A 26,260-nucleotide genomic window follows, 5' to 3' on the forward strand; every position below is an offset into this window, starting at 1 on the left:
TTAAGGCGCTAAAATACTAAACAAGCATCGACTGTTCAAAAACAAGTTCAACCATGGAGGCTGTCTCTTCATAAGATACAGGCTCTATCTCGCGCGTAACGACGCAAGCTGCTCGAGCCATAGCTATACACGAGCAGCGTAGCGTCCGGGAGCGCGGATCTAGTGGGCTATGCTCTATGGCTCAACTTAACTTGTTATCAGGCACAAAGTTAGGCCCTCCCCCGGCTAACATTTAATTTTTTGCTAACTCTTCATAGATGGCTATAGCTCCGCGTCAACCAATGAGAGGGATGGAGGGTCGCCAGAAACGATTCAAGGCAGCGAGTAGCATAAGCGTATAATATACGTCCGTAATGACATACTCTTATGATAGTAATATTTTCCAATTTATCAACTCTTTTTCCCAGTACAAACACCAGGAAACTTTAAAATCATAATTATTAGTAAATATTTAATGCTTTCCAAGCGTTTTTACTCGTTTTCTCGCTTAATTATGAGCTGGAATAACGATTATATTTTTGCTTTAATTTGATCAACCTATAGCTTATCGATGTGGCCAAATTCATTTGGACATACTTTGCCACTTTCCAAATTTCAATTTCACATTTATCTTTCAGTTTTTTGAATTAAATTTAGGCGCCAAAATCCTCTTTATATTATATTTAGTAGCTTTTCATTCGTATGAAGTGAAAGGTCATACTCCCTAAAACATTTTTACCACTTTTATCGGTAGAAGCTGTTTATTCAAAAAACGTGTAATAACGGAAGTTAGTAGACCTAATTCTAACCTTTTTCGGCTGACTGTGGGCCAATATTGCCAATTTACTGAGATAAGTTGGCGTAAGTAGGCTAATATAATTTACATATCTCCAACCGCTTGCGTTATTAAACTTAATTTTTATATAGATTTTTTTAACGTGTCATTGTAGACGTCTTTCTTTTTTTAGACACTTTTGCGCTCTCGATTGGCCTACTTCGCACGTGCCCTCATATCTTCCCCGATATCACATATACGTTATCAAATTAGATAACGCAAACCCGTCAACCGTGAACTCTCGTCGGTTTTGCACACTGTTTAATCCGTGTTTGACTTGAACTTGGCCCGTTTTTTGGTTAACCAGATTTCCGATTTAAGTACTCGTCAGGATAGGCGAGTGCTCGTGGTCAACGCTGGATTTTCTGGGGACTGGAGCTGATCGAGTCATCTGAATCCTTCTGAAACTGGTATTGCTTGAGTAGGGTTTATTACCTAAGCGACCAATTTTTTCCCTCTAGTGTAGGCGCGATGGAAGCGGCATAAAATCCTCAAATTTGTTCACTAGTGCCAGGATCTACCAATGCTAGAGCTCTTTACTTCTAGTCTTATCTTACTTCGGCTGTAACTAAGACCCGTAAATAACGTTTTGCTTTTTAAATACATCATTAACCAGAAAAGTAAACCAAATAATCAAGCTGTGCTAAATTATTCAAACCTCTTTGTATGATTTAGAGATTGATCCAGGTCCACGGTGGCGTACCGAATATGCCAAAAATGGCAGGTCATCATGCAAAAGCTGTAAAAGCATCATAGCTAAAGATGAGCTAAGAATGGCGGCAATTGTTCGGTCACGAATGTTTGATGGAAAGGTAAATATCAAAATTGAGCATCTGATGACGCGATTAACATTAAGTTCTTATTGTGGAAACAGGTTCCAAATTGGTACCATTTTCGGTGCTTTTTTTCAAAGTTTAAAGTGTCAACCGAGGTTGACATCTCCGAGGGGCTAGTCACTTGAGTAATCAGGTGTACAAAACCGCCGAAATCGATTACTTGATTTCTAGAATTCTAAGAAAATCATAAGTAATCATAATAAATTTTGTGAGTAATCAGAAATCTCCGATAATCACTGGAAATCACATGGAATATTGAGAGAATCAGAAATAATCACACGATTTCCTAGTAATCATCTCGGTAATCACATATTTCGTCAAATAATCACGCATAATCAATCGAGGAATTCGAAAATCCAAAATAAAAATCGTAATCAGTTGAAATGGAGTAATCAGTGGAATTCAAATAGTAATCACGAGTAATCAGTGGAATTCAAATAGTAATCACGAGTAATCAGTGGAATTCAAATAGTAATCACGAGTAATCAGTGGAATTCAAATAGTAATCACGAGTAATCAGTGGAATTCAAATAGTAATCACGAGTAATCAGTGGAATTCAAATAGTAATCACGAGTAATCAGTGGAATTCAAATAGTAATCACGAGTAATCAGTGGAATTCAAGTAGTAATCTCGAGTAATCTGCGGCAATAACGGGAAATCATTGTAAAGATTATGGAAATCATTGTAAAGATTATGGAAATCACCTAAAATAATCGTAATCACGGAAATCAAGAAATTCATTCAGTAATCAACGGAATTCACATAAAAATTCAGAAATCAGAAATCAGGTGTACAAAATTTTGGAGAATGACTAACCCCTCGGACATCTCACACTTTGAGGCTTTACGTTGGGAAGATCAAGGGAAAATGAGGAGTAAAATTTCGAGTGGGTCAAGCAAAACCCCATCTAAAGGAACAAAGAGAAAAAGCTTCTCCATTGAAATTCAAGACTTCTCAACTGAATATGCCAAAAGTAATCGGTCCTCTTGTAAAGGTTGTGGAGAAACAATCGTAAAAGTTCGCATTTCTAAACTTGACAAACAGAGTGAAAAAGCTAGACGATTTGGTCCACTACCAGCGTGGTATCACGTTGATTGCTTTGTACAAGCGAGAGAAGCTTTAAAGGTTTTTGAAGATGGCTCTAAAATACCGGGATTTAAGAACACCATTGGACAATGCTAAAATAGTATTAGTTGGTAATCTTCGAAGTACCAAAGATGCTCTGAAGAACACCATAGCCCGATTTGGAGGCAATGTTGTCTCTCAAATTGACAAAAGTACACCTTGCGTTATAAGTACCAAGGAAGATGTTGAGAAAAATATCAAGAAAATTCGTGAAGCTAAGGAACACTATGTTCACGTTGTATCTGAAGACTTTTTAAGTGCTGTAGAAAATGGAGGTTTAGTTCTTATGATCAAACAATACAGCATAGCCAGTTGGGGTGGAAATCCTAAAGACAGAATTAATACTTACGCTGCTGAAAAAAGACTCAAAAGTGCGGCTGTAGGAAAAAGTGACTCAACATTCTCATCTGGAAAGAGCACGAAAGTTAAACTGACAGTGAAAGGCAGCGTAGCTGTTGAACTAGATTCAAATCTTGAAGCCACCACAAACGTGTTAGAAAACGAAGAAGGAGCTTTCAACGCTGTTCTCGCAAAAGTCGACATTACTCAAGGATCTAATTCATTTTACAAGCTTCAACCTCTAGAGTCAGACAAAGGAAACAATTACTGGGTGTTTCGGAGATGAGGACGTGTTGGAACTACTATTGGTGGAAACAAGACGGAACAGTTTGCCACTAAGTATGAAGCTGTTGCCGAATTTAAAAGGCTTTACGAAGGAAAAACAGGAACTCCGTGGGAGTTACGCCACACTGCCTCAAAGGTTCCTAATAAAATGTATCCACTTGACATTGACTATGGCGCCGAGAATGGAACTTTAGAAAAACTGGTAGTAGGATCTGGATCTAAACTTCCCAACGCCATCCAAGAACAAATTCGCCTTATCTTTGACGTGGAGAAAATGAAGAAGGCCATGTTGGAGTTTGAAATCTATCTAAAGAAAAAGCCATTAAGAAAAATTTTCGAGAAAACAGATTGAACAGGCGTATTCCGTTTTGACGGACCTCCTGGCTTTACTCGAAAATGCAGATGTCAAAAACAAAAAAGCCCAGCTAATAGCTTGCACCAACCAAAAAGCCCCCTCTTTTGGATAATGTTGAGATAATAAAATCCAAGGTAGAAATGCTAGATTTCCTTCTAGAAATGGAGATCGGTTACAAGTTAGTTAAAGAGGAAAGTGGAACGACCAAAAATCCAATAGATCAACATTATGAGCAATCGAAAACTCAAATTGAAGTATTATATAAAAAATCCGAAGAATTCAAGACATTAGTAAACATACGTAAAGAATACGCACGCTGAGACTCACAGGAGTTATGAACTTGAAGTAGATGAAGTGTTTAAAATTGCTCGTCAGGGAGATCGCAAACGCTACCGACCATTCCAAAAACTCCATAATAGAAAGCTACTATGGCATGGTTTCAGAACCACAAACATGGCGGGTATCTTGTCTCAAGGCCTTCGTATTGCTCCACCAGAACCTCCGGTTTACTGGTTACATGTTTGGAAAAGGAGTTTACTTTGCAGATATGGTACTACACATAGCCTTTTATTAAAGAATTAAATTAAAGGTTGTTAACTTCAAATATTTGATTCGTTTAGGTCTCTAAAAGTGCCAATTACTGTCACGCCAGTCGAGACAACAACACCGGGTTGTTGTTCCTCTGCGAAGTAGCTTTAGGAAATATGCTTGAGCTACCTCACGGAAAATTTATTGAAAAATTACCTCTCAATACACATAGTACGAAGGGAATTGGACAAACCTTTCCAGATCCTGAGAAAAGCATTGTCAGAAATGATGTCGAGATCCCATTAGGACCCCAAGTTAAAGCTAAAATTAACTCCAGTTTACTCCACAACGAGTTCATTGTCTATGATGTGGCGCAAATAAATATTAAGGACCTTTTAAAAATGAAGTTCTGTTATTTAATTAATGCAAAACGTTTATTTACGAACATAATAATACTGTTAAAGACCAGACTGGATTTTGGGTAGCATTTACCTTAAGTTCTTAGTAGTACGTGATTACAATCAGATGTCCATACCCCCTCTCAGTATTTTCAATGAGTATTTAAAAACTAACAAATTTTAGACGTCGCTAATGAAACTAATTAATTACGGAAAAACAAACGCACAGCGGTTTATCATTTCTGACAATAAGAGGGCAGAGAAAGACGCGCGCACTCCGCACAGGCACTCTTTTCACACCATTTTAGCATGCCTCTAAGTAGAGAAATGGCTGCTACTCTTATGGCAATAGTGTTTTTCTGGCTCCCTTTAATGAAACCCTATTCTCTCTCCGTATCATTTATAACCTCAATTCCAATACAATATTGTACTGCCTAGCCTAGCGTTTCTATTATCCCTTTTAGAATGTTTCGGGACTGAAACCGCCTCTATCTCATGAGAGAGAGAGAGGGATTTGGGGTTGCTTAAGTTAAATTCGTTCCCCTCCAATGCCTGCCTATACGAAACGTATATATCTACTTTATTCCATTGGATAATTTTTTTTCACGTGACCCATTTAGTAATCGTCTCGACCGCTTGGTGGCTGCACCGCAACAGAAATTAGAGGCGTTATAAACTTATGGTTCACACTAATAAAATTAAAAGGATTGTGCTAGTAACCAGTTTCATTTAATCAACTAATTAATTAATACTGCTAAAATTAAATACCAAAGCGGCAAGATACACTGCATATTTTTGGAATCATTTTTTAATTCTGAAACTTACCTAATCAATTTTAAATCTGTTAATTCGCGTAATTCATTTCAAATTTGGGTATGATAATTACAAAGTGCCGAACCCCTCGCGGGCTAGAAGACTTCCCCAACCCCTGTTCCCCTGTAAATTTGGTTAGTCTGTGGCTTCTAAATTCCAAACAGTCTATCTTTCAAATTGGTCTCGGTTGTCCCATTTAAGGGACCTCCTGTAACGACGGAATTTTCAGTTTTAACAAACCTCCTAGCTTATATCTTGCTTGGCTGTGTTTCTACAATATTTTAATGATTCCGAACGTTGAAGCCGAAATTTAGTAGCGACTAAATAGACGGTAAAGCATTGTTTTCATTTGACCGAAAAAAACTACTTTGCAGCTGGACGTCAAACGTCAGATTTGTTTTTTACGTTGTCGCCCAGCGCTATAGCGTTTCACCTAGCGTAGTTCATACAAATAATGGAACCAAGGCTTAACGGATAAACTGAACACTGCTCGAATTGCCGCCCATCTTCCATCTATTCTCTTTCTTTTTGCAATCTTTGTTTCTAATATCATACAGATTTGTATTATTCCAAACCTCTTCAATAAACCTTTCAGCATTGAACTTCGGCATTATCAGGGATTTGTACCAGTTACTGACTCGATTAGGAACGAAATAAATTAAACATGGCGGACCGAGGACAGCTTCTTCCGAACACGCGTGGTCGAAAATGACGTCAGGACTCTAGCTTATTTCTGATTGGCTGGCGTATACCTATTTCTCGGCTTCTCGCGTGAAAAACCGTTCGCGGACTTTATCGCGACTTTTTTACTAAATATTTTATCGGTTTCCTATAACGTACTGATCTAAGGGGTCTTTTTACGCGGGATCGGTTTCCGGTATCTAGAGTTCAAACTAAATATTTCCGTTAACTTACGATCTCGCCTCCGTCGCCATTCTGTTATGTACTGATAAACGTGAATAATTTGCCGAATGTGCAATAATTATAGTTTATTAAATAACAAGTAAAAGATATGCTAAAATAATACTAGCGCGAGTTTACTAGTTGATACCCGTACAGATCATAGTCCGAAGTTGTGGAGTCGCGTGCCAGGTACTCGAATGCCGTATCTAATCAAGGGGTCGTGTTTTTATACCTTTCTAAAGGGGGGGGTGTTTATGTTTACATTAATTAGTGGTGCCATCTAGTTCATTAATTCCTAAATTCTAGGAGGACGCATCAAAACGACAAAACCCAAAAGCTTACTGTCTGATGTAGCATGGCTGCCAGATTCCAGGAGTTTCTACTCTTGGATCAGGCAGGGTATTAAGCCTCCATGCTACATATTCCTCCTCCAGTTTACTTGTTGAGATAGATCGCAAGAAAAGTTAGTTACGATTAGTCTCGGGTCGAGAGCGGTTCTCTCCCCCTTTTTGTTAATGTCTTCTAAGACGGAGTTTTTCTGTATAAACCAAGTTAGGTTTCGGGATCGTTGTCCCTTATTTCTTTTTTGAGAATAAACTAAAGAAGATCAGTCTTCTTATATTGGATATTAACAGTAAGTTGTCTTTATTCTTTTTTATGGCCCTCGGGTGGATTTCTCCCTTGGTTAAATTATCATACAGAGTGTTACACTATGAACGCTGAAAAGTTGTTTTTGTTCGCGTATTGTGTTTTATTTTCCATTTTTAGATTTTCAAGCAATAGGAATTGAATTATCAATTTCCCTACGACCATGATTTTTCTCTTGTCACCGATGTTTTGTGCGACGTTGACGAACTCTTCTCCGATTACCACGTTCTCAATCTAAAGTATTGAACTTTTTCGGATGGACACGTTGGCCTAAAATTGAAATTAATGGTTCTGTTTAAATCATTCAGCAATTTTAGAAGCGCGTAATACAAGATCAATTTGTTCTCATGATATGCGTGTAAGCAATTAATTATAATAAAATGCAAGTCAAACCTGTACCAAGATACTCGACGTTGGATTTATCTAACAATTCTGAGAAAAATAGTAGCTCGTGTTCAATAACAGATAGGTCGGTCTATTTCTGTTCTTACCTTTTTTCGAAAAGATAAAAAATCGTCAGTGTCGTTCCAGAACCGCACGTTTTGAAAATCCTGTTTGACGAGTTGGTCAACGGTGTCCACAATATCGTAGTCCTTCTCGGTGAAATCCGACTTGAGGTTGCCTGATATTTCGAAGTAAATGAAAGTGATCGCGATCAAGCAGGACATGGCTGCCAGACGCCACGTGACCGCTTTTTCGACACGGCTGTACGCTGTAAAGAAACGGCTCGCATTTCAAGTATAATAATATTACACCATTTAAATTCGAAACAGCTTACGTTCGTAGAAAAATAGCAAATTCTTCCAGATCATTTCGACAAAAGGCATGACGAACGGTCGGCCATTTTTGGGCGTGCCCAAAGCTAAGATGATCGAAACTTTCTACAGTTATGAAGAACTACAGTTAATGTTGAAAGAAATTGTTATTGGATTCCTTGGGAACCTATGGGAAAAGTTTTCGTTATTTGTCTTTCCATTTTCGGGACTGAAGAGATGATTAAGGTCGGCACTGAGTCATAAACGCTCGTCATTCGAAATTTCATCCCAGGTTTAAAGAAACTTTCAACTTGTATAGGAAAAAGCATCAGGTCTACCGTTGTTGGCACTTGATATTAAACTTAGAATTAATTCACTTTTATTTTGTTACTTTGATAATTTACTTCTTCTTTTTTTGGCCACCCAAAATAGTCCCTTCTCGACGCGAGCATTTCCATTGATAAGAGCTCTGTGTTAACCCGGAGAAAATCCCCCAGAAGGGGAGGTGAAATGCTCGAGTCGTGGGGGTCCGTTCAACCTCTTTTTTCTTTTATGTTCAAAAACGTTTCTGTATAAATAACCAGTTAGAGAAAAGTTTTGGAGCGAGAAGGACCTTCCTAACCGCAAATAAAGTTTCTAAATTTTCGTTTTGTTTAAAATGTCGTAATAACCTGGTCTTATTACGAACAACATCTAGCTCTCCCAATTAACCAGTAAAATTATAATGCAGGCGTTATTTTAGTGGTGTTTAATCCAAAAATTACTTTTTTTTTCCGCCAAAGCCAAAATTCCGTCGAAAAATCCTGCAAAACGGGAAATTTCCCACACATTGAAAACATAGAATTATCACTGAATGTGAATGCAATGCGTGTGTCCTTACAATATAATATTTTCCCTTTTAAAGCATTCTCACTGAATCAAGAAAGGATCGAAAAAATCAAACTATACAGCGTACACTGTCGTCCGAAACGGTAAGCCTAAACCGTAACAAAACATGAAGTTAGTGCTTAGTTAAGCCACTGGTTAAGCAGCAGTTTTGTTCCTTTATTTTCGGTTAGCTCTGAACAAACCCTACTATACAAGGACCACTCTTCTAGTAGCAGTATAATTATTGATGTTTGCTCCTGCGAGATTCAGTTCTTATCGTCGCACTCCTTTACATTATGTAGAGTTCTCATTGTTGAAATACTTTGATATATTTGTCACCATTCGTGTTTGTTTACATTTAAGTTATGGCAAAGAGGTTCGCTACACCACTGTATAAATCTAGGATTAAAACCTAAATGTTCTATCACGGCTTTCCTATTATTTTCGGTAAATAGATAGAAACGTATTATATTGAAATTAAATGTTTGTTCGACATCATGAATTCGGAGCCAGCACATGGTATTCAAACTGAAATAAAATTGGACGGTATTTTATTATTATCTCATTGTAGCCCAGGACTTTTAGGGTTTGACCTAGAACATTTGAACATAAAGATGAAAATTGCTACATGTGTTGTTTTTGACCCAACAAAAAATATACTAAAAGTCCCCTGCTGTAGAGCGCGAGCTTTCGCCGCCATCTTGGAAAATGGCCGCCGGGAATGCCAGCTACAATGTATTCCACGTTCTTCTTCAAAAAATATGAAAATTGGTACACATTATTATTGTAACCACTTGAACATCATGGCAAAATTTTACAGATCTGTGTTCAATAGTTTGGCCGCCATATGTGAAAATGGCCGCCGTTAATGCTAGGTACAGTATATTTCACCATGTTGTTGGAAAATTATGAAAATTGATAGGTATTACAATCAGAGCTTTGTGAACCTCATAGTAAAATATTGAAGCCATTAATTAGACAGTTTGGCCGCCATGTTGGAAAATGGCCGCCATCAATGTCATATAGATACAGTATATGGTTCAAAAATTATGAAAATTGGTAATAATTAATTGTGAAGACCGTCTAAGCATCATACATGAATATTGAAGACGTGCTACTGATAGTTTGGGCGCCATCTTCGAAAATGACTGCTGGAAATGCTAAATATATTTCAAATATATAAATCTTTTTGAAATTCCTTTTTTGAATAGATGATTTTCATTAACGTAATAAACAACAAAAAATGGATATCTCGAAGTCGAAAGCATCGACGCCATCTTTAAAAATGGCCACATGAAAATCATAGCCCTAAATTCTGAAAGAAAGAAAGTTATTCTAAGCTGTGATTCTCAACATGTTGATTAGAGAATATGATTTAATATGGGGTTTATACAGTCTACTGTTGTTTAAGATCTAGCATTTCATACATATTCATCGTCATCCTGAAGGTTTTTCATAATAATTGCATGTCACAACCCTTGATTAGGCGCTACACATAGCTGGGGGCCTTATCAGCGTCCCTCCCCATCATATTCCAAATTGAACCTGCGGAACCGCTGTCATGGCACACGAGATCGGCCAGTGGGACCGACAAATGCCACTTGAGCAGGTGACAGAAGCTGGACACCGTCAGCGGCGAGCCCAGTCAGGAGGTGGCCGGTGAGAGGGAAGGATTAAGGCAGCAGAAGGCTCGAGGGGACGGAAGAGTTCCCTCCAAGCACATCAGTGCCATACGGCCCAAACAAATAATGCATCCGCGACCCCTCGAGGGTTGCCAATAGCGGGGGCGAGCCAAGGCAAACACCTGGGCGGGGGCGAAGCGGCCCAGCAAAACCTTCACGAAACGGGGCAAGGAACGGTCTGAACCAAGGGCGAACCCAAGGAACTCCCGAACCGTCACACCGAACTCGAGCCTCCTCCGCCACGATAAGTCCTTTGAGTTAAAAAGGTTAAGAGAACATTTCTTTCATTAATGTGCTGTAGCTGGGTGTGGTTATGATAAGGCGTGGTTTAAAGTAGTGACAGATAATCAACATCTAACAAATTTGTTTCACTTTTTTAATGACCATATTTCATCTAGGGAAGCCATAGCTGCTGCCGAAGAGAGATTTCTTTTCGCTTTTTTTTTAGGGTGATAATTGACCGGTCCGGCTTCAACTGTGTAGATATTACACGTATAATGAAACCGTTGCCACATATACTGTCAAGTCCTCATTTGATCTCGCTAAGCTTCATCCAACAACCGACACCGCAAAACTACATTTTTTTCCGAGCGTATCTTCAAGTCCAAAATAGCTAGGAAACGATTTAATCCCATTCACACCATTCTGCTTCCGGCATCAGATGTTTTTGTAATAGCCCGTCCACACCAACCGTTTTCGCGTCTTTCGCCACGTTCGCCGCATTCGCATTGTTCGCTTTCATCCGTCGCGTTTCGTTCACACCTGAAAAAACGTCTACTAAGCGAGGCTTCCGAAGAGAGCAAAATTCTTTGGCGTGTCAAAGATTTTGGCAAGATTTGGGTTGTTCGCAAAGGATCAACCAATAACGTACGCTTATATTTTGACGTCATAAATGATTTCGTCATCGAGGTTGCTACTTTCCTGTAGGAATTAAACATGGCACCTGTGTGTTCCAAACAGAAGAATATTTTAAGTTTCAATAATAATGCGGCATCTTTTTTTCTGTTGTTCCGGTAACCTTTACAAGTTTTGTCAAAAGTTCTGGAAATTCCCTTACTTCAATTATCAAAGCCTCGTCATTTATTTCATTTACATTATTTGTATCCCCCATATTCCAAATGTTTCACAAATAAGTCAAACTAATCTATTTAGGCCTTGGCATCAACACGGTCAATCTCTCCATATCCTGTGTGTCGTCTGTTGAAACGTAAAAAAAGGAAGAATCACGTGGTACTTTATCGCGCCTTGATTGGCTGAGCAATACGAGCGCGTGGTTCGCGCCTCTTCGCATACTAGTGCAAGCATCTCTCGGCAAGGGGTAAAGCCGCGTTTTCATCAAAGCTAGAAAATCACTTCTCGCTAAGCGACAAGCTTGGAGCGGATTGTTTCCGCGAGTTTCAAATCCCGCGCCAGAAATGCTAGAAGCTTTCTCGCCCGTGATATCCCCCTGGGGTGTTTTCATCGAAGCGAGAAAGTGGCGTCATCTGGCGCGATTCCGCGAATGTCCAAATAATTATTGCATTAAAATGGCGGTCAGTAGAAGAAAGGTGCTTTTAAGGAAAAAATTCATTTTAAATTGGCTCTATTTAAAAACTCAGCTATTAAATCAACTCGATATTCGAAGAAACGGTGGTGGGTTCATACCTTCAATTTTCAAACAATAGAAACTGTTCAACTTACTTGTCATGTTGTTTTCTGTGGCTACTTCTTCCCATAATGTTTCATTAATTTCCCTATTTCTATATTCTTTTAATTTGCGGTTCCACAACCCATCCCTAATTCTAATACTGTTAATAATTTGCTCCCTTTTAGCAAATTCATAATTTTTATTTCTTTCCCTTTCCTGTTTTAACTTTTCTTTAAGTTCTTTCTTCGAGGTTTTGCCATCCATTTTTAAAAACCGAAATGTTGACCCGTTGAAACTGCCGCCTTTCTCTCAAAAGGAATTTAACCCCACTGCTTTCTGATTCGTGGTTCCATATCACGTGACCGCTACATCTCGCTTCTCGCTAAGCGGGACGCTAGAAAATATCTGTCTCTGACAGATCGGAGCTAGCGTCATTTTCTCGCTCTAGTTTTGCGTTTTCTCGCGTCTAGCGAGGGGTTCCCGCGGCAATGAAAACACCTTTGCTAGAAGCCAGACAAAGTTCTAGCAAACTCTTCTCGCTCTAGCGCGAATTTTTCTCGCTTCTAGCTTTGATGAAAACGGGGCTTTAAACAGGCGGTTTTTGCATGTGTGGCCGAGACGCGTAGGCGCTTGCGAGCATTGCAAACCTTGCGAAGCGATCAGCGCTAACGGGAATTTTCGGTGTGGCCGGGCTATTACCTGCAGTCTGCAGAACATCTTGTATAAAGAACTGTGAATGTAGACGATCTGGATTAGCTTGCTGGGCAATGTGTGGTCATTGTCAAGGTATTAGCCGTAATAAAAAATCTTCAGGATGAAGAGAAATATGAACGAAATGTTAAAATGTATCTTAAATCTAATCCTTAACGACACTAGAATGTATATACCCCATATAAAATGGTTTTTCCTAACCAAAATCCGAGTAATATGGCTCTCCTTTTCTTTTTTTCAGATTTTAGGATATAAATATTTCAGCGACCATTTTTGAAGATGGTGCGATAATTTAGACTCGAAAATAGTTATTTTTATGGCGTTTAATACTTTCATGAAAATCATCTACTACAAATATCGAAAAAATTTATATATCGGTAATATATTTGGCATTTCAAGCAGTCATTTTCGAAGATGGCGCCCAAACTATCAGTAGCACGTCTTCAATATTCAAGTATGATGTTAAGACGGTCTTTAACATAATTTTCATAATTTTTGAACCATATACTCTATCTAAATGACATTGATGGCGGTCATTTCCAACATGGCGGCCAAACTATCTGACTAATGGCTTCAATATTTTACTATGAGGTTCATACAGCTCTGTTTATAATACCTATCAGTTTTCATAATTTTCCAACAACATGGTGAAATATACTGTACCTAGCATTCACGGCGGCCATTTTCCAATATGGCGACCAAACTATTGAACACAGAGCTATAAAATTATGTTAAGATGTTCATGTGGTTCCAATCATAATGTGTACTAATTTTCATAATTTTTGAAGAATAACGTGGAATACATTGTAGCTGTAATTCTCGGCGGACATTTTCCAAGATGGCGGCGAAAGCTCGCGCTCTACAGCAGGGGACTTTTAGTATATTTTTTGTTGGGTCAAAAACAACACATGTACCAATTTTCATCTTTATGTTCAAATGTTCTAGGTCAAGCCCTTTTTCGGCCTATCTGTCCTGGCCTATTGGTGGAACGTTTGGAAACCACTCAAAAATCCCAGTATCGTATTTCCGCTACGCCTGAAAAAAAGTAACTCGAGAAGGGTCCTCAAGGGATCAAGATATTTTGCTCATGTGAAATACAACTACAACGTTCCTATGCTTGAAGTTTGCGACCATCTCGTAAATATTGTGACCTCAGCTCTACAAAATGCAATAAGAAGGATGAAAGAACGTATTGGCGTTCGTCTAGAGAGTGAAGGATTATGTACTCTTTCCTAGGATGTTGGGAAAATGAACGGGGGATTTACTATTGACAGAGGGAAAATTTTGTACGTTTTCAAAAGTCGGTGGATTATGACCGGGGATCTTTTGTCTTGGGAGTATTTATTACGTATATTTTATCATTGTTTCCCAACTTGTCTCTTGTGAAATTAGTTCCCCATAGTTTAGTATGTTACTTAATATAAAAAAGCAGAGTTCTTTCATTAGTTTGCTTATTGAAAACAAAAAACTTTCATTGGTGAAAATTGAAAACAGAAATAAAACAATATATTTATTCGGAGGAAGATGGTGTTTGTTCATCATTAGTGTCGATGAACTCATCTTCAATCACCTCCTCAACGAACATCCAGAAAGGTACCTCTCCAGGAGAACCTTTTCTGGCATTGTAATCTATTGCTATTTCGGTTCTCTCTTGCATGTCACGGTCCGCGAAGAAAATCAATCGCAGAACGTCGTCAACTTCTCTTTTTTTCGCTACAGTGGTGCAGTCCTTCCTTCTGTGATGAATGGAAGATCTTTGCCATTGTGTTTGACATGAAAAAAGTAGCAGTGCCCTTCTGTGGCCAAATATTTTTTTCTCCACTGAGCTGGTCTCCACTAATTCTCCACCGTACTCGCAAAGATATTCTCCTGTTAAGGTAAACCGTAAACACAATAGTTTAAATACATATATTGCCAGTAGTACAAGTTTATCTTTGTGAGGTTATTCAAGCAAGACATTACGGACATATTTCAGAAAAACTTTAGCTAGCAGGTCACTTTTTTATTTGGAGAAGAAAATTACGGCGCAAAAACTTTACGGTGCAAATTATTTTTTTAATGTTACAAGTATTTAGCTTTTTGGCTTACGCGAAGCCTGTCATTTGGTACAAAACAATGTTAAGTAGAAAAAGGACCATAGTGAAATTAATACGATTTTAAAAATCAGAGATCCAGTGGTGTAGTAGATGACGCGTTAGACTGCCGAGTAAAGATGGTGAGTTCGAATCTGCACTAAAATTTAGTTAGGCTAATTTGTTATTAATTTGATCGGGAGAAAAATTAGGCTTTTTTAACTTAATAATGATTTTGTAGTAAGCACCCGCAACTTTTAAAATAAATATTAGCTTCGAAATAATTTTGCACCATAATATTTTTACGCAATTACAGTTAGAAAGGAAATGAAACCAAAAGAAATTCTTTAAAATTCCCAAAATTAGTTAGTAGTGTTAGTAGGGTTATTCGGAGATTTAAGAAAATTGTTAGTAATTATCAAAGAATCAATGAGTATTAATACTCTTTTTTAAAGTAATTAAACACGCAGCTTTAGCGTACTATATTTAAAAAAATACCTTTCTCAATACTTCTCGTAGCGTAACCACCTTTCCCCCGATTTTTCAGACTCTCCACTTTTTCCATCCAACTCATTTTCTTTGTCTTCTTTGGAAGGCCGAACGGAAACCTTCTGAATGTGCAATTGTGAAGTCATAATGTTTAATAGTTGAATAAATCACAAATAAGGAACTTTGAACAGCAAAACAATATTAGTTTAGCAGCTAACCAACGCCGGTAAAATGCAGGGAAAGTTTGTTCTATTAGCGGAATGTAGGGAATTTTTCTGCAAAAAACTCATAATACAAACTAACCGAATTCTCCCAGAGATGTTTTATTCTCTCAATCATTAAATTTTTTCCCAGCCAATAGCTTGAAGATTCTTCATTACGCCTTGCCAATCAGGTTCAGTATTTAGGAATCTCAATCTTAATAAAGTTATATTGTTAGTGACATATATTTAATTCTATTATAGTATCATTTCTTACTTTTGGGCGATATCGGTGGCGCTTTCAAGGTCTTGTCGCTAATACCATATGTCCCTTAAATGTTTTATTCGTTTCTCCTAAACATTCCACGACAAACGGCTCTTTACAATTTGGCGAAACCAGTCATTGGAAGGAAATTTTGCTCGTTTCACATCCCAGATATTCACAGCCCCCAAAGGCAGGTTTCAAATCCCAGATATATTAGAAGCCACCAACCGCAGGTAATCAAATCCCAGATATAAGAAGCCACCAACTGCAGGATTCAAACCCCAGATATTAGAAGCCATCAACGACAGGTTTCATATCCAAGATATTTGTAGCCCCCAACGGCACGTTTCAAATCCCAGATAATAGCAGCCCCAACGGCACGTTTCAAATCCCAGGTATTTGTAGCCCCGAACGGCAGGTTTCAAATCCCAGATGTTAGAAGCCACCAACCGTAGGTGATGAAATCCCAGATATTAGAAGCCACCAACCGTAGGTGATGAAATCCCAGATATTAGAAGCTACCAACGGCAGGTGATCAAATCCCAGATATTAGAAGCCACCAACGGCAGGTGATCAAATCCCAGATATTAGAAGCCACCAACGGCAGGTTATCAAATCCCAGATATTAGAAGCCACCAACGGCAAGTGATCAAATTCCAGATATTTGCAGCCCCCAATGGCACGTTTCAAATCCCAGTTACTAGTAGCCCACAACGCCATGTTTCAAAAACTAGATATTCACAGCCCCCAACGCCATGTTTCAAAAACTAGATATTCACAGCCCCCTACGCCATGATTCAAAAACTAGATATTCACAGCCCACAACGCCATGTTTCAAAAACTAGATATTCACAGCCCCCAACGGCAGGTTTCAAGTCCCAGATATATTAAAAGCCACCAACCGCAGGTGATCAAATTCCAGATATTAAAAGCCACCAACAGCAGGTGATCAAATCCCAGATATTAGCAGCCCCCAAAGGCAATTTTTCAAATCCCAGATACTATCAGCCCCAACGGCAGGTTTCAAATCCCAGATATTAGAAGCCACCAATGGCAGGATTCAAACCCCAGATATTAGAAGCCATCAACGACAGGTTTCATATCCAAGATATTTGCAGCCCCCAACGGCACGTTTCAAATCCCAGATATTAGAAGCCATCAACGACAGGTTTCATATATAAGATATTTGCAGCCCCCAACGGCACGTTTCAAATCCCAGATACTAGTAGCTCCCAAAGGCACGTTTCAAATCCCAGGTACTAGTAGCCCCCAACGCCATGTTTCAATTACTAGATATTCAAAGCCCCCAACGGCAGGTTTTAAATCCCAGATATAATAGAAGCCACCAACGGCAGGTGATCAAATCCCAGATATTAGAAGCCATCAACGACAGGTTTCATATCCCAGATATTTGCAACCCCCAACGGCACGTTTCAAATCCCAGATAATAGCAGCTCCCTGATAATAGAAGGCACCAACGGCAGGAATAAAATCCCAGATTTTAGATACCACCAACGGCAGGAATAAAATCCCAGACATTAGAAGCCACCAACCGCATTTGATCAAATCCCAGGTATTAGAAGCCACCAACGGCAGGTGATCAAATCCCAGGTATTAGAAGCTACCAACGGCAGGTGATCCAATCCCAGGTATTAGAAGCCACCAACGGCAGGTGATGAAATCCCAGATATTAGAAGCCACCAACGGCAGGATTCAAACCCCAGATATTAGCCGCTATCAACGACAGGTTTCAATTCCAAGATATTTGCAGCCCCCAACGGCACGTTTCAAATCCCAGATACTAGTAGCCCCCAAAGGCACGTTTCAAATCCCAGATATTAGAAGCCATCAACGACAGGTTTCATATCCAAGATATTTGCAGCTCCCAACGGCAGCTTTCAAATCCCAGATATTAGCAGCCCCCAACGGCAGCTTTCAAATCCCAGATATTAGCAGCCCCCAACGGCACGTTTCAAATCCCAGATATTAGAAGCCACCAACCGTAGGTGATCAAATCCCAGATATTAGAAGCCACCAACGGCAGGTGATGAAATCCCAGGTATTAGAAGCCACCAACGGCAGGTGATCCAATCCCAGGTATTAGAAGCCACCAACGGCAGGTGATGAAATCCCAGATATTAGAAGCCACCAACGGCAGGATTCAAACCCCAGATATTAGCCGCCATCAACGACAGGTTTCAATTCCAAGATATTTGCAGCCCCCAACGGCACGTTTCAAATCCCAGATATTAGCAGCCCCCAATGGCACGTTTCAAATCCCAGATACTAGTAGCCCCCAAAGGCACGTTTCAAATCCCAGATATTAGAAGCCATCAACGACAGGTTTCATATCCAAGATATTTGCAGCTCCCAACAGCAGGTTTCAAATCCCAGGGACCCTATTCTCTAACTACATTTGGATCGTTCCTAATCCAAATGATTTGGATTTGGGGTCGGCTCATCCCCAAATGACACTAATCCGTATTCTGTAACTACAAATCCCTTTTCATTTGGTTCAAACCCTATCCAAACATTTGGCAAGCCAAATGGCCGGCCAAATCGTCATTTGGATAGCTCTTTTCCCCATTTTCACCCCGTTTGTGGCCGCCATTTTATTTAAGGGGAAAAAATTTGGGTTCTTTTTCGTGGTCATTTTCATATTTTTTGAGGATTTGCTTATGGATGGATTTTAAATATAATATAAAGTAGGTTTCAAGCTTTAATATAAGCCTAATATCATAATTTTCCACCTTTTTATTGTCCCACAATCTATTTCTAAACTTAGCCCTTTTTTTAAGGCGGTGAAATTGCGCTAAGCCTTGGCTAACCGTTAATTTTTGCCATTTAAATGTTTGCCTCTCGTTGCCCGTTTAGACTTTGAAAGTAGTGCTTTGTTTTCTTAAATTTAGCTTAATTGTATAAGATTTCAATATTATAATTGCGTTAAACGTCGGTATTTACGAATTCAAGGGACGCGCCTTGAATTTGAATTTCGTTCCCTCGAAGACACTCCCTTTAACGGGGAGGAGGCTTTTTCTTTATCGCCGTCTGTCAGCCCCGAAAACAGCTGTAGAGAGAAATGTTATTTACTAAAAATGTATGCGGTCAGTGTGTTGTTTTTGCATTTTAATGTTTCTAATCGTGGTGCGCGTCGAGGTTTACGAATCCAACGTGTGTTACGAAATGAAAATCAAGGGTGGATACTATATGATATATGCTTTAAAAGGAATTTGACCGCGAAAGTCAAGCAAAACGGTATTAGGCCTTGCCAAAAGTTGACAGCTATAGTAAGCCTTCGTCAGATAATCACATGTCAATGATATAAGAAATTGACCCTCGGATATTCTGTGACTAGGAGATGGTTATAAAGTTACTAACTCTGGATTTTGGAGGTAGATACTGTCTAGTGACACTTAAAGTAACGATTTAATCTTATAAACAGACTACCATCATAAGCCCATATCGTAAATTAACCGATGTTGATATCAAAGCTTAATAATTTTTTGTAACTCCATGAATCTTCAATATCAATATCAACATCAAAAATTATCTACTGAAAGAGATATCTACTTATATTCCATTCAAATTTCACGCAACATTTCAAATTAACGAATAGAAATGTGCAAATGAAGTTCAAACCGATTAATTGGGCAAATTGCTATATTGGTCACTGTTACCGACCACAGATAGATTTGCGCCCTTCAGTAGTGTTTATTATGCTTGTGAAATGGTAAGCGAAATCTGTGATTAAAGTTTAAAATAGACATGAGCAAAAAGGGCTTTATTCATATCAACTCGATTACCGAATATCTAAATTTGACTAATATTAACAAAATATTCTCTTCATGATTAAAAATCTTGTTTGAAGCAGCAAGCCATCTAATCCCTATTCACCTTATTTTGAAAAAAATAGTTTGATACCTCTTTCAGTAGATGATTGATTGATATTTCAGTTTTATTGAGTTTAAAAAAATTTGATTCCATCATTGGTTAATTTACAATATTGACCAATCGACAATCACAAATTTTAATAACTTAATTACAAAACCGGTTCAAAACCTTATTAGTTTTGAAACGATTAAATTCTAATATTAAACATATATACTAGTTAATTCCTTGTAGGTAATTAATTTATTGTCTTAGTGAAATTAACGCTGAAATTTATATACACAAAATAAATAATAAATTAGCTTCTAAAATTCAAATGTAAAAATGTGTGCATTATTTCCCAATTAATAAAAGATATCCACCTATTTTTCATTCAAATTTATTTCCCACTTAATATTAATTAGGCCTAATAAGCTTTAACTATCAAATTAAGAGGTTTCTCAATTTTAAAAAATTAATACAATCTAACATGCAAAAATCCAAGGCTTAAAAACATTTTACTTTTATATTAAACGCTGCAAAAGAATTGACCAATAAACAGTAAGTAAAATTACGTAATGAAAGAGGAAGTGACGTACATTTGGTTTGGATAAAGGTTTGGAGCAAGATCCAAATATCGATTTGGATTTGGGTTAGAGAATACAGTTTTAAGCGCCCTGTCCAAATGGAACCGATCCAAACGTTTAGATTTGGATACTCGTCCAAATGATTTTGACTTTCAGAGAATAGGGTCCCTGGTTTTAAGTGAAGATGAAATCTAGAAGGGTGATGCAAATGGTTTAACGGTCGTCGTCTGTTAAATACTTTTCCTTCCACTTTTCCTCTACCTTACCATCTCTCGGCTTATCTCCTTGATGCGTCTAGTTAAACAGCCCTTAAAATCGGTATATCTAATTCTAACTCACTTTCTGAAGTCCTGAATGTAGGAAAAGAGGAAATTAAAAGGAATTCTGTTACAAGTTGGAAATGCAAGGATAGGGTAATATACAGGGTGTTTCTGGAAAGTCTGGCACAAATTAACAGGCATGTTCCTTGGGTCAAAAGGAGTCCGAAAGGTCCTATGACGTTTTGGGGTAAAGCGCTCCGTTGTGACGTTATGGGCTCTCAAAAGTAGGCCGAAAAACAAGGAGATTTTGTAGAATTATAGCACTAGTATTGTGGTTTTGACCCAATTGTTTTCGATTATTGAGCATAAGGCAATGATCGAAATAAGTTCAAACCTAGTGGAAGACCGTGAACGTGTTAAACGGCCAAAAGCGTTAATCCCTTTGTTTTTATTAATGATTGTAATTAAAGGTAAGGAAAGTAGCTCAGATACTGGTTACTTGTTTGTTCAGATGTACTGGTAACTGACCAGTCTTTTATTCTTTATTTGAATTAGACACATTACTTTTACAATAATTCGAATGAACCCCTTAAATTTTACAATGAATCGAATCGAACCCATTTAATTTTACAATAAATCGAATCGAACCCATTAATTTTACAATAATTCGAATCGAACCCATTACATTTACAATAATTCGAATCGAACCCATTACATTTACCATAATTCGAATCGAACCCATTACATTTACAATAATTCGAATCGAACCCATTACAATTACAATAATTCGAATCGAACCCATTACATTTACAATAATTCGAATTGAACCCATTACATTTACAATAATTCGAATTGAACCCATTACATTTACAATAATTCGAATTGAACCCATTACATTTACAATAATTCGATTTGAACCCATTACATTTACAATAATTCGAATTTTTCCCCTGCTGTGTTGGTCTAAACATTAGGGTAGTTTTCAACGTCAGAAGTTGTAGGTTTTTTACAGACGGCTTAAATGTGTGTACCTTAACGTGCTTCATTGCGTACGCGCGCAAGTTTGCTTAAACGTTGATGGTGCCCATTTTGATCAATTTTTGTAGAACAATGTAATTGGGTTTCATTCGAATTATTGTAAATGTAATGGGGTTCATTAGAATTATTGTAAAATTAATGGGTTCGATTCGATTTATTGTAAATGTAATGGGTTCGATTCGAATTATTTTAAAATTAATGGGTTCGATTCGATTTATTGTAAAATTTAAGGGGTTCATTCGAATTATTGTAGAACTTAAGGGGTTCATTCGAATTATTGTAAAGGTTATGAGTCTAATTCAAATAAAGAATAAAAGACTGGTCAGTTACCAGTACATCTGAACAAACAAGTAACCAATATCTGAGCTACTTTCCTTACCGTTAATTACAATCATTAATAAAAACAAAGGGATTAACGCTTTTGGCCGTTTAACACGTTCACGGTCTTCCACTAAGTTTGAACTTATTTCGATCATTGCCTTATGCTCAATAATCGAAAACAATTGGGTCAAAACCACAATACTAGTGCTATAATTCTGCAGAATCTCCTTGTTTTTCGGCCTACTTTTGAGAGCCCATAACGTCGCAACGGAGCACTTTACCCAAAACGTCATAGGACCTTTCGGACTCCTTTTGACCCAAGGAACATGCCTGTTAATTTGTGCCAGACTTTCCAGAAACACCCTGTATATAGTTGCTTGCACTCGGAGAGATATTTTGGGTTTCCCAAGTTGTTAATCTGTAAAGTCTTTTATTAATTTTTAATTAGTAATAAAGTTTATTAATCTTTAATCGACATTATTAATTGTATAATGTAAATTTAAGAACATTTATTTTAATATAACTTCATATGACCACTAAAAGCTATATATGACAGCCAGCGTCTAATTAGAGAAATAATAGAGCATGAAAACCGCAAGGAAAAATATAGGTGTAGTTGTCATTTAAGAACCGTTATTTTACGAATTCACATTCCACTTATCAATATCAGGTATGCGGCGCTAGTGCTTAAAGAGTTTTCCCCCAGTTATTGTAAAAACTTTCGTTTGAAAACGTATAGCAAAGGAAAAAATGCATAGCAATTTTTGAAGTATGTTTCGATTTTAAATTATTGACAAATAAAGTACGTTTTAGTTGAAGATGTGTTTGAACTTATCGTTTTGGCGAACGAAATTTTTTTGCTTCGTCGAAATGGATGTTTGGAAACGGTTTAACTAACATTTAAATCTTTGAATCAGCTTAATATACTTTCGCGATTAGCGGTACGGTACTCTTTATCAAAATATTGGAAAAATAAACGTTAAATTCAAAATCTGTGACTGTGCATTATAGACTACTTATCATGTTACCTTAATGACGGAGGAAGTTTTTCGAAGTTTTCGTAGAGCTGAACTATGAGCTTGCGTTCGTTGTCAGTAAGATGGAGGAAATATCGAACGCGTTCGCTTGTTCTTTGCCTCAAAGCAGTTTAACTTGTGTTAAAACGGTCGATATAGTTTAATTTCACAATGTTATGATGCATATTTTTCGTGGTGGGAATAATTGCAAAAATATAAATCGCTTTTGAAAATCTCGAAAACAAGGCATTCATGTTAAAGATAAAATACAAGGAATATTGAGAGAACGACTTTCTAAAATGTATTTTACGTTGTTTTCAGCGGCCACAGCAGCTTTTGCAATCCATATATCTGGGGTAATGTAATTGCACTTACTCATGGAGCAAAATATAAATCCTACTTTTAATTGTGTTTATAATAAAATGGAACTAGCACATTGTTGATGGCAATTAACATGCACTCTAAAACATTATGGTACCAAAAATGGTGTTGTAGTGGTGTAAAATTTAGTCTTCACTGTTTGTGCACCTTGACAGAGTGTTGAAATGAATTGAAAATAGAGCGATATTTTATTATCACCTTTAGCTAAAATGAGTTTTTTAAAAAAGGGTTCCACAAACATCACTCGATGAAAGGTGCTAAAATTATACCTAAATGTCTTAAAAAAAACACCGTTGATTATACCCTTAAATGGTGTTTAATTTTTAAAAAACCATACACTTCCATATAAGGTGGAACAATGACTAAAAAAACTCTATTTGTTAGAAGGTGGGCAAATGAAATCTAAATTAATTAAAATAACACCTTCGAATACCACAATAAAAAGTGCTAAACTAACTTGAAAATGAAGCTGTATTTTTAAATGCCATTAGATTAAATAAAAGGTGGAAAGAAGCCACCAATTGTTATATGAAATTTAAATAGTGCATCGGTTCACGCCGTTTACAAATATATACACCATTGCAAACCTTTATTTAACCCATTTAAAATCCTTATTTACTCCATATTAAATCCTTATTTACTCCATTTCAAATCCTTATTTACCCCAATTAAATTTCCTATTTGCTCAATTTCAAACTCCTAATTATCATTTTTCAAACCCAATTTACCCATTTGAAGTGCCTGTTTACCCTCATTTCAAGTTCGTATTTATGCCATTTCAAGTTACTATTTACCATTTCATCTCATATCAAACCCATTATTTACCACTGTTTCAAGCTATTCATCCTATTTCAGGACCATAATGCCTGATTTACATGAATATTATAGTCGTGTTCAGTGGAACTTCACTACCTTTCCTGTTATGTATGTACACCTTAAAGGCTTTCCGATTATATCTAACCCGAATGAATACGACTACAAGTTAATGCTGTTCAAATTATCCAAAATAACTCTATTGGTCGATTCAGATTGTGTTAACAAAGAGCATGTTTTACTTTTCAACGAACCACTTTAAAACCTTTCTGAAGTCTGTTTGCACAATTTTTAAAAAATATACCAATACATTATTTCTCATTTGAAAATATTTCTTGGCATACGAATTGTTATTTTTATTGTACGGACCGAGATTAATATTAAGTCATTGCATAATAAACCGCGGGCCTTTCTCAAAAAATGCTGTAATTTTTCAAGGTCCTTGAAAAATAAAGGCAATATTTATTAAGGTTTTTAAACAATAAACACATGCCTTTTGTAGAATAATGTATGTTTTATAGGTCAGGTTAGGGTTAGGAAAGGCTTAGGTTAGTTTAGGTGTCTTTGAGACCTACGGTTCCAAATTATAAGCATTGTACCTCTTAATAGTGGACGTGTGCATGTATTCATATATTCAATAATTACAGACTTTTATCGCTGACAGCGTTTAAAAAGAAAATATTTGCTAGTGTCGTTTTTTATAGCCACTATGCACTAGAAAATTACTTTTGGGTGCTCATTCTATGTTCAAACTTTTTTACACTTTTACATAATCCGTTTGAATTAAAACTATAAATTAGCAAATTGCTTTACAAAGGTAGATTTCTTCGATTTAAAAATATATATAGATCTTGAAAAGAATAAATTTTGCTTAATATTTTACTAAAAACATGGAAATAATGCTCATTTTAGCTAACCACTCAATCTTCATAAGTTAATTAGATCATCTCGGGAATAGATAGTATATTTGCGTTCCCGGGGATTACTTTTCAAATTTCCATGTGGAATATTTAAGACAAGATGTTTAACCCATTAGAACGAATCCAAAATTCGCCAAAACTGTGGTTTTTTTTTAGCCAAATGGGAATTCGGTCGTGTAAGAGACAAGCCGTTAATTACCATATTAATAATAAGTCGGGTCTTCGTGCCGATACTGGCACAGGTACAGTGGAAGGCTGGGGTGGATGGGAGGATGAACAGTGGAAGGCAGGGGAGGATGAAGGATGTACAGTGGAAGGCAGGGGAGGATGGAGAATGTACAGTGGAAGGCAGTGGAGGATGGAGGATGTACAGTGGAAGGCAGGGGAGGATGGAGGATGTACAGTGGAAGGCAGGAGAGGAAGGAGGATGTACAGTGGAAGGTTGAAGAAGATGTTCGATGAGAAAATGGTTAAGATGGAGGGCTAAAATATTTGTAAGTGGGAGTTATATCCTTTTTGATTGACGCACCCCGCTCTCGCACCTGCAAGGGTTGTTTTTGATTGACAGGCCAATGAGTGTGTTCAATTCTCGGGTACCGTAGTACATGTAATACCGTACGAAGATATAGTGAATTATGATTTAAGAAATAAACAGTATTTTGATATGTTAATTAGATTAAAATTCGAACCATTAATTTCTCCGGTATTAATTAAATGGGTAAAGGGGGTGAAACCCAAGATTGTGTTGGGGGTGAATCTCATCCAGTGATGGGCATTTTTGATATACTTCTTCCCTCTCCCACTCACACCGATTTTTAAGTATTGACCAAAGCGCCGCTCTCCTCTCCCAGCTCATAAGAGGGTAAAAAAAATTTAAACCTCTCCTCTCCTTATTTTTTCAAATTCAAAGACAAAGCGATCTCATCTCACGTGAACAAATTGGCGCTTTTCTTTAGAAGCCACTCCTCTATGGCTCGCATCTTTTATTTTACAAAATGCAACCAAATATCAAGCCCACTACTACTTCTCAGAAATATTTAAAGCTCATTTTTGGATCCTCTCCTTTCAGTAATATACTTTTTCTCTCATTTCATGGCAGCCCTCAAATCAAAGTTATAGTTAGGCTCTCCTCTCCTTTCAATTTTTTCTAATAGATATGCCTCTAGGTGAGTTTTTCCCGTTTTTTTGCCTACCATCTCATTTTAAGCACCTGCAATATATCTGGTATTTTTCCCTCATCTCATTTTAACACTCACGAAGTCTTATTTTAGAACTCCTATAATTTTTTATCTGGTTTCATTTTCTTACTAGCACTCATTTCATTTTCTTACTAGCACTCATTT

At 37.4% G+C, this 26,260-nt stretch overlaps 1 pseudogene; it reads left to right on the forward strand.

Annotated features, from left to right (window-relative positions):
• Positions 1 to 257: 257 nt before the first annotated feature.
• LOC149611312 (poly [ADP-ribose] polymerase 1-like) lies at positions 258 to 6,152 on the forward strand (annotated as a pseudogene).
• The last annotated feature ends 20,108 nt before the right edge of the window (positions 6,153 to 26,260 follow it).

Source organism: Phalangium opilio, unplaced genomic scaffold, assembly GCF_054372755.1.
Source record: "Phalangium opilio isolate 3A_F unplaced genomic scaffold, DU_Popi_V2 ptg000246l_1, whole genome shotgun sequence".
NCBI classification, from domain to species: Eukaryota; Metazoa; Arthropoda; class Arachnida; order Opiliones; family Phalangiidae; genus Phalangium; species Phalangium opilio.